The 8,914-nt window shown below is 39.8% G+C and overlaps 1 long non-coding RNA gene across 1 annotated transcript; it reads right to left on the reverse strand.

The window, feature by feature from the left end:
* Window positions 1-1,333: 1,333 nt before the first annotated feature.
* On the reverse strand, window positions 1,334-5,489 carry LOC128860267 (uncharacterized). The gene is made up of 3 exons (XR_008454235.1): window positions 5,210-5,489; window positions 1,570-1,947; window positions 1,334-1,513 (listed from the first exon to the last, which is right to left on the reverse strand). It is a non-coding gene; the product is annotated as an uncharacterized LOC128860267 (long non-coding RNA).
* Between the last annotated feature and the right edge of the window lie 3,425 nt (window positions 5,490-8,914).

Below are 8,914 nucleotides of genomic sequence, written 5' to 3' on the forward strand. Positions count from 1 at the left end.
TGGAGTGAAGATTAGACAGAAGAATTGCAAGAGCTACCCATGTATCCAGAAAAGGGCATAGTTTGGTGCGGTTTATGGGCTGGAGGTATCATTGGATCGTAGTTCTTCAAAGATGCCGCGAATCGTAACGTAACTGTGAATGGTGAGCGCTACCGTGAAATGATATCCAACTTTTTTTTGCCCAAAATGCAAGAGCTTGACTTGCATGACATGTGGTTTCAGCAAGACGGTGCCACATGCCACACAGCACGCGTAACAATGGACTTGTTGGGAGGCGAGTTCGGTGAATATTTTATTTCACTTTCGGGACCTGTCAATTGGCCACCCAGATCGTGCGATATAACGCCTTTAGATTATTTTTTGTGGGGCTATGTTAAAGCTCATGTCTATTCAGACAGGCCTACTCCAATTAACGCATTGGAAGGCAAAATTAAAGCAATTATATGTGAGATACCGGCCGAAACATTGAAGGAGTATGCCAAAATTGGACTAAGTGGATGGACCATTTGAAGCGCAGTCGCGGTCAACATTTGCATATCATAATCTTCAAACATTAAATTGTATGAACTGTACTATCGATTTAAATACAAATTTCATGCATTTTTCTGAATTTTACGTGTGTTTTTTTGAAAAACTTTCCTATAGCTCTAAAAAAAATCACCCAGATAGGTAGGAATGTATTTTGAATTTGTGGCACAATTGCACTAGCGCAATACTTTCTGGCAAACAAAAACACCTCCCAATTTCCTTTGTACCGCGCCATACTCTTGGAATCGGAATCGACTTGCGTTTGGTTGTTTAGTTTTTCTTAACTTTCGGTAAGTCAGGAATGTCTGTAAATACACGTGTAAGTATGTAAGTAAATTCATACATACAAACATAAGTGAGTGCACATATTTATGTAGGTGTGATGTAGCGGTTTTGTAAAGTAAATCACAGTTGCTTTTGTTGTCGCCTTCTGCTATTTCCACTTCGTCGTTATTCGGCCTTTATGTGCTTGTGGAATGCACTTGGCTTTGGTTGAGGTTTCCAGAAAGCATTTTTCGCATGCTCGTGAAACTTTTCGGTATACAAGGTTGCTGTTGGCTCTTTTTTTTTTGTTCTTCAACAATATTGTCAATGACTTTACGTTCCTACATTCGAAGTTATGCGCATTAGGGTGGCTCAAGTACTAGTGGGAACACAACTTAATTAATGAGATATTTTAAAACTATTTCAATTTATTTACAAATTCAAAATAAATTCGAATTATTTTTTTATTTATTATCAAAGTTAAATGAAATAATGTATAATATTAAAACTGAATCCAAGTTAGTGGCATACAGAATGATTAATAGAGAGCAGTAGTACTTTTAAGTATTTTACCAAGTTGACCTTTGTTTAGGTATTTGGCCGTGCCTTTCCTGCATTTTGTGACGCGCATTCCGACAGTTCCATGCCACCTGCGAACGGCAAATGGATTTATTTGCGAAGCTGGTTGACGTCAGAAAAGTACTCAGAGGTTTGGCATTAACTACAGAGTGACAAACGGTATTGGAAACAAGTTTTCTCTCATTAGATGCATCTCACCTGGTATTAACTGAATGATTATCACGCACAAGCTCGCTCCGTTGGTTCATTAACCGCTTGCTGCAAAGTAAAATTTCCACATAATTGAGAATATATTTCGTGGATGCGCGCAGAGTAGTTGAAAATTATTTTTTGCACAGCATAAATGAAGAGCCTTTCTTCACACGACAGTTGGTTCTACGTAAGCGGAGCGACCCGGATTTATATCCGGCCAAGGACTGTCACTTCAACAACATTTCCTATATATGTATGGGGAATATTTATGCTGCTACAACAACAACAACAAGCCTTTCTAGAGCGCATTTATTAAAAAACATTGTTTTTCTTTATGGCACTATTGAAGTAAATTAGATTTATGTGCAGGGTACGGCACTCGAACTGTAACCAATTAAAAAGGCCATAAATTTAGTTTGAAAAATTACAATTATTCAATTCAAAGTAAAAAATCTCTGAAAATAATACAAAATTAGAAATTAATTCACTTTTGCTCGATATGACCAACATTTGCCTTGACTATGACCTTGAGGCGGTCCAGAAACGAATCGCAAGCTGCCCGCATTTAGTTCGGACCTTGCTCGCAAAATGGCCCAAAGAGAATAATCCACCGTCTGGTGAATTTGAGAGCCACTGTGTAGACGTGCTTCATGGAAGGTTGTTTTTTAGCCATTCTTGGTTCACTCGAGCTTTGTGAGATGGTGCCGAGTCCTGCTGAAACGTCCATGGTCTGCCACCGAAATGTTTGTCTGCCCACGGCTTCAAAGCAACCTCCAGAATACTTTCCCGGCAATATTTCGCATTTACCTTGACGCCAGGCTCGATGAAAACGATTGGACGGTGCCCATCTGAGGTTACAATGGCCCAAACCATTAGCTGTGGCAGGTGCTGCCTCATCCAATCGATGACTCAAATTCTCGTATGAACGGTCGGTCAAATAAACCCTATCATTTTGGGAGTTTACAAATTGCTCAATTAGAAATATTTTCTCGTCAGAAAACACAATGTTCGGAAATTGACCGATTTCAGCCAAGCGAAGCAACTCCTTCGCTCTTTCAAGTCTGTCGCCTTTTGGATGTTGTAAGGCTCGATTTTGAGTTCAGTTTTCAGTATGCGGCGGATGCTCCCGTCAGATATTTTCAGCTCTTTCGCCATTTGATTGGCACTTCGTCGGAGTTTGCGCTCAAGTCGCTTCTTCACTTTTTGAACCGTTTCACGTGACGTTGCAGTCTTTTGATGACCACCTCCATGACGTTTCGCGATGCTACCAGTATCCATGTAACGAGTAATGGTGCGATAAACAAAAACTTCATTTACTTTAAGATGCTCGAGCTCACGAACAATCGCTGGTAGTGATTTTCCAGCCAAATATAAAAGGCCTAATTTTAGTGTGATCTATTGAGGGTGGCAGAAATGATGGGTCTTCTTTTCAGAGTCTTTATACTTGCAGTAAGCATACGGGGCTTATCTCATTGCAAAACAATAAACAGACCACAATTTTTTTTTATAAAAATATAGTTCGTACTACAACAAAACCAAAATATTTCAAAATTTCATCAGACCTTTCTACTAATTAATTCCGTTGCAAGACGCAATAAGCTCGTACTTACGAGTACATGGTTTCCAGAACACTGCGGGGTTCAAGTGAATGAAATTGCCGATGAATTGCCCAACAGCGAATTAGCGATTCCCCAACCAGAGCCAATAATCGGAATCAGTTCTACAGCAATCAAGAAGTGGATCAGCGATTATGTAGGCAATTTACATAAAGAGCGATGGTCCGACTTAGAACGCAGCACAACTGCAAAGTGTTTTGCGACAAGTGCGAACAGAAAACTGACAAACTTTCTACTAAAACTTGGAAGGGAAGACGTTCGGTTGATGGTCCGAATTATTGCAGAACACAGCCCATGGAGTCAGCATATAACCACGATTGGAATCATTGAGGACCCAATTTGCCTGTCTTGCTTATAGGAAGCAGATAACGCTGAGTATTTACTGAGCAGCGAGCGTTCTGCCTTTGCTAGAATTTTGGGATCCGATTTCATGAGAGAAAGTAAAATTCGTTCTCTGAAACTGGAGGATATTTTCAGATTAGCCAAAGAGTCTGGAAAATTCTCACAGGACTAGGCAACTCTGTCTCTGTCTCTATTCTATCCTATCTCTTTCTCGCTGTCACTTCTCGCCTTTCCTCCTTGACTATTAACCCTTTTACTTTCCAGAACTTCGAATATAATGAGCCTTTTAGCCTGAGTGTTTTAGGAGGATTGTTCTGTGCGTAGAAGTCCACGCAAGTGGGGAAAGTCTCTGATCGCTATTCACTTGGGAGTGGCCAGGACCACTCTTCTGCATACGGTCCAAGCAGCGTACAACTAACGGGATTAGCCCAAATATCCTCCGTGTAGCTCCCGAACATCCGTTTGAGAGCAACCTAATGTGAGAAAGCGAAGCATCCGAGGATTTCTGGTTGTGCGCCGGGTTTGGGAGCTTGTCACGTAAAAATCCTTCCCCAATGAAAACGACAACAAATCCTCGAATGAGAACTGCTTATTCTGATGACGACCTCTCGGCCAAAATCGCGTAAGCGGTAATCGCGCCAATCAAGAAGAAAAAGTTTTAGGTGTTGTTTCTTGGCTCGTCTTTTTCAAATTGCAAATTTCAATGTGTTTTTAAGTTAATTAAATTCTTCAATAAAACTTTAAATAAAATTAGATGTGAATCTCTGAAGTGGAGTATACAATTTTTTCCCAACAGTTTACAAATAGTGTGCCCTGCGTGAGGTTTTTTGGGCAAATTGTTACCAAAACATTATACGAGTATATTTTATTTTTTCACAATCTCTAATCCCCTAGTAATCCTAGTAATAGGCGCATAAGTATATTCTAGAAAAAGGCAGGTAGTTCGCATCTATTTAAGTTGAGGTTTATTGAATGAGTTTTATGAAATGTACATACTTTTCTCTTTAGAAGTCGATATGAATGTGAGGTCTTTTAATAAAATTTTATAAAAATGCTACACTTTTGAAAGTTCCATTTTTAGCCGAAAAAATAGTAGACAATTATTTATCAAAATGAAAGTTTGCATTCAGTAATAAAGCCATTCCCAAATAAAATGTAATTGTGCAGCTATTTGGAAAGTTTCAAACCAATCAATAAAAAAGTGTTCAATTTAAAAAAATTTAAGCGTCTAAAAGAAACCTAATTTTAGAAACCTAAACAATCGCAGAGATTCTTTATTACAACTTAAGACATCAAAATTATTTCTGATCCGAAGACATACGAGAAGTTTAGGTGTACATAGGCTTTAATAGAACGATTGTACGCTGCTTTAAGGGAGGCATTTTAGTTCCCTATTAGGCAATCCAAGTCAGTTTATAAGCGACGCTCTTAAAGATACTGAGAATGCGAAAAAGGGGCTGAAACTATTTACTGTAGTACCTACTAAAATTTGTTCCTCAACTTAAAAATGGGGGCAGAAAATGATGGTAGCCACTAGTAACTGCCTAATCTATCTACAGGTACTCACTGTACTACGAGTCCATACATATGTACATACATTCATATACTCGTACGTATTTACAACATTTCTGCTATTGAAAATATTTCTGAAGTATTTTCGGACCACTTTAATATACATATATACTTACTGCGTGCATAGGTGTTTCTGCACTTAGCCAGCGTGCTTGAGAGCTTCACTTCTGCGAATCGTCATCGCGCATTCCCTTCCCACGATCATTAATAAAACTGGCACGTATTCATATATGGATTGAGCCATAAGAAATGCCGAAATATTTATTTCTTACTTGCATACCTATCCACATACATATGCACGTATGTATTGTACAATATCTGTTTGCAGTATACGTAAGTTATGAGTTAGTGGGTACAAAATGTATGAAGATTTATTGAATGCGTTAAAAATGCACGTGAAAATCTGAAATATCAAATTTACAAAAAGTAAGTAAAGAAATATCAAATTTAAAGTTAGTAAAACACTTTCCTAAATTTCTATAAATGCACTTACAAATAGAAAATAATTTTGCTTAGATTCATAGAATGAAAAGTAAATACATATTTACAATTTTCTCAGAAAATTATTGGGTTGAGGAATACTAAGTTCGTAGCGTTTTCATCGAAGACTTTTATTTAAAGAAAAAACAATAATTATATCAATCAGTTAATCAATTATATGTATATGCGCCGTTGCTATTTACAACCTCTTCCTACCGCTCAACCAATTTGTTGATGCCGTTCCGCCAAAAATCGCCTGGTCTGTTGTCAAAGAAGTGGTTGAGACCGATTTTAAGGACCTCTTTGTTATCGAAGGAAACGCCCTTCATATGGTTTGACAGGGAGCAGAAAATATGATAATCGGTTGGTGCAATGCCCAGAGAATTCGGCGGATGCTGAAGGTCCTCTCATTCGAACTTGTGCAACATGGGCCCTGGCGTTGTCGTGAAGGATTGTGGTTCGACCATGTCAATCAGGTATTTTCAGTCGAATAGTCTCATTCACGCGGAGTAGCTGGGCAATGTATGCAGAGCACCTTGTTGGTCGTGGTACTCTTTTCGAGCATTTCCCAGTGTACCATGCCCTCCCAGTCCAACCAAGCACATATCATGAACTTTTTTTGGATGAAGTTCCGACTTGACCATTTCCGTGCTATTGACTCACCTATGACACATTCTCCATACACGTAATGCAAATGTCTCGGGCTGCTTTGGTAGCTTTTTGACCTCGATGAAAAGCGAAGAAGAGCAGATGGAGTAACACTAACCCTATCGAGCGAAGTCAAGTATCTTTGCATAATTCTGGACTCAATGCTTTCTTCGAAAAGGAACAGCGAGGAGAGGATAAAGAAAGCTTGTGTTGCCCTATTTATCTGTAAGAGGACATTTGGAAAAAATGGGGTCTGAAACGGTGTACAAAACACTGAGCGAACAATACGACCATCAGACCGATTTTGACTTATGGAGCTTTCGTGTGGTGAAAGACGATGCAGAAACAATCCTACCTAAAGAATCTCAAAAAAGTCCAACGATTAGGTCTTGGCTTGTGTAGGAAACGCGGCACGCGAAGTGATCCTACATATTCCACCCAATGATATGCATATATGTTAAAGGGATAGCGACCAAATCAGCTTCCAGGATTAAAGCAGCAGGCATGCTGAAGAAAAGCACGCACGTTCATGCATCAGCTGTACTTTCTGTGGAACACTTGCATTGAAAACAGACTACCTGGTTCCCTAAAATCTAAAAATCTGAACAAAGACTATAGAACAAGAATACACGACAGAAAAGATTGGCAGGCCAGGGTCATATCAGATGATAGCGGTCACCATATTTATACTGAGGGCTCAAAGATGGACAATGGCACTGGATCGGGAGTGTACTCGGAACAATTATCCTTAAATTGCTCCTTTAGACTCCCACACCGGTGTAACGACTTCCGAACTGAGATCCCCGCCATAGACAAGGCAGCAAAAATGATAAGACTAATAGACTTAACACCGGCAAATCATACCATTTTTTGCAGATAGTCAAGCAGCGTTAAAGTGTTAAAGAATGTATAAGGTCGCTCTCACATATCCAGCAACACAACACCACACTTTATTGGGTCACCTGCCACTCTGGAATGGAGGAAAATTAAAGAGCGGAGAGTGTGCAAGGAAAGGCTCTGGCTGGACCTTCAGCGAGTGGTAAAGGACATAAAAAAGCATTGCTCTAAACGAACTGTATACTGCGATTGACTTGAGTGTCATCGCGGAAACCCATGGAAGGTGGTCTCTGCCTACTAACTGAAATACTCGGAAAGCTGGTACTGTGCTTTGTTAAGCCTCCTCCTCGCCTTCTCTGGACACTTCATCCACCTATGTGAAGGTAGGTTCAGTGGAAGCAAGTTTCGTCAATCGCAACTTTCTTATAATGAAGCCCCGACCGCAGCGGGGCTATCCAATTATACTCAATGTTGTAACTCTTTGGGAAATGCTATTTGAAAAACATGAATTCTTTCAAAATTACCACATCATAAGAAATACAGCTTTTTAAATTCTCCATTTATTCATCTCGCCCATAACAAGGAATTAAAATATGTTCATGCGATGATTACATTTTTCGACAGAAATGCATTGATCAACTTTCTTCGACTGTTGACGTTGAAACACTCCACTATGAAATAAAGTAGTTAAAAGTAGGGATCGACGAGCACCCCTCATGCATATACGAGGATGTCGCCAAAGATGACGCTAAACACACATTCTTTCAATGCATGCGTTGGGAAAAAGGACGTCGTACACTCACATAACTACTGAAAATGTAATCGACAAGATGCGGAAAGAATTACCCGGACAAAAAATCGGCACCTGGACGCAGGCAATTATGCATAGACACAACTTTGTAATGAGGAAGATGGAGCGTCACTCTGAAGTAATGCGAAAGCGGTTCCAGAGTGGGCGACAGTGGCAGCAGCTTTGATGATGCATTCGGCATTTTCAACACCCTCATCCTCAACAAAAGCAACAAAAAAAAACAAAAAATCCTGGTAGAACGAGTTTCAACTTGGCCGCCGATCTTTGCAGGATGAATTCCATGAAGGCCGTCCGAAAACGGTTATTGTACCAGAAATTATCGACAAGCAAATGATAACGCCAAATCGTCATGTTTCATGTCGCGGGATAGAGACATCCTTGAGCTTTAGTGGAACCAAATTGCATGAATTGAACATTGGATACCGAATAATTTGAGAATTGCCCAAAAAAGGTCTCGTGTCGATTGGTTTAAGAAAATGTTGAAGAAATTTAGCCGCGGTTTAGCCCGATTCAAAGCACGTCCATGACTTCGTAACAGGTGACGAATCTTGGATCTACGCTTATGAGATGGAAACAAAACAGCAATCGTTAGTGTGGGGGCTCCAAGATCAGCCGTATTCAATCAAAGTTGTTCGCAGAGGAAACACCTTAAATCAAATGGTCGGCTGTTTTCGTAAAATCTGGTCATGTCGCCACTCTACCACCAGAGAAACTTAGAACAGTCAATTCAGAGAGGTACACAACCATTTGTTTGTCAGAAGCTTTCGAAAAACTAAGGAAAATCAACCGCCCAAGACGAATCATTCGTCACCAAAACAAGGCGAACTCTCACGTATCGGCTCACATAAAGGAGTTTTTGAGCACTCAAAAGATCGAATTAATGGGACATCCGCCTTACAGCCCTGATTTGGCACCTAAAGATTTCTTTTTGTTCCCGAACATCAAAAATTAGATGCGAGATAAACGTTTTTCAACGCCTGAAGAAGCTTTAAACAGCTCGATTTGCAGGTATCCACTTTTGAGTGGCAAAAGTGCTGTGGTTAAA

The sequence above is a fragment of the Anastrepha ludens genome, chromosome 4 (genome assembly GCF_028408465.1).
Source record: "Anastrepha ludens isolate Willacy chromosome 4, idAnaLude1.1, whole genome shotgun sequence".
In the NCBI taxonomy this organism is placed as follows: domain Eukaryota; kingdom Metazoa; phylum Arthropoda; class Insecta; order Diptera; family Tephritidae; genus Anastrepha; species Anastrepha ludens.